The following is a 1,342-nucleotide window of genomic DNA, read 5'->3' as shown; positions in this document are numbered from 1 at the left end:
TGACAGATTGAAATAAAACTAAATAAATAAAATAAAGTCAAAAAGAGAAGAAAAGAAAAGAAAAGAAAAGAAAAGAAAAGAAAAGAAAAGGAAAAAAAGTAAGGAAAAGAGAATACAATGAAATGAAAATGAAAAATTAATAAAAAATTATATTGAATGGAATGAAGTAAAGTAAAACAAAATACAAAAAAACAAATAACGTAAGAATAAAATAAAGAAATAAATAAACAAAATTAAAAGAAATGAATAGAATACATAAGAAAGATTAAAAAAAAGAATTAATTTAGAAAAGAAAAAGAATTAAAGCAAATAAAAAATAAAAAATAAAACTAAAAGAAAAATAAATTATGTGAAATAATAATGTGAAATTGAATAAAATTAAAATGAATAAAAAATAAATGAAATAAAAACTATATAGTATAAACAAAATGTAATACAGAAAGCAAGCAAAGAAATAACAAAAACAAATTAAGTAAAATAATCAATTATAATATAAGTAATATCAAGAAACCGACAAGAAACAGTAAATTTATGCACATAAAAATCAAAAAATTAAGGGTTTGTAGCGAATTTAATTTTTTAAAGTTATTTAATTTTTTTTTGTCTATTTTATATTTAATTACTTCTTTATTATTTTCATTTTTTTGTTTGAATATTTTTTTTTTTTTTCAAAAATATTTCACTTTTTTTATTGATAATTATGCCTACTACAAATGAAGTTCCTAACAAATGCCGCAGCAACTGAACACATGTTACATGAAAGTTTTTGTACAGCCTATAAAGAAAAAAGGCGCAAAGAAATAATAATTTAATAACACTTGAGTGAAAGCTCAGGAAAGCAATGAAAGCTTTTGTGGTTTTTAAAGTTGTGAAGCACATGCAATCGAAGGTTACGTGGTACGAGTGCCGCAGAAACTGAACACAAGTTGCATGAGAGCTCAAGGCCTTATGATTCATTTACGTGGACAAGAATCACATCACTTCAATCGTGTCCAGCAAGCTACTGGAATTATTCAGAGTGCTGGACCTTTGTGACCATATCTGATATAGGCGAGCGCACGATAGATTAGCTCGCAGTGCAAAACTCCAATTATTTTCCGTCTATGCATCTATCTAGAAGAAAGCTTTTGCGACAACTTCATAAGTCTAAAAAAATTCAATGTTTTTTAAACTATGTTTTATTAAAATTTATTTAATTTGCATTGTAATTGTAAAAAAAAAACTATTAAAAACTAATCAACTAATACTAACAGAATATAAATGATAAACACAAATCTAAAAGTTTTAAACAACAATATAATAACAACAATAATAACAAATAATACAAAACAACGGCAATAAT

Source organism: Bactrocera latifrons, unplaced genomic scaffold, assembly GCF_001853355.1.
Source record: "Bactrocera latifrons isolate USDA-ARS-PBARC rearing strain unplaced genomic scaffold, ASM185335v1 scaffold_4, whole genome shotgun sequence".
Classification (NCBI taxonomy): Eukaryota; Metazoa; Arthropoda; class Insecta; order Diptera; family Tephritidae; genus Bactrocera; species Bactrocera latifrons.
Note: the sequence above shows the minus strand (reverse complement) of the source record.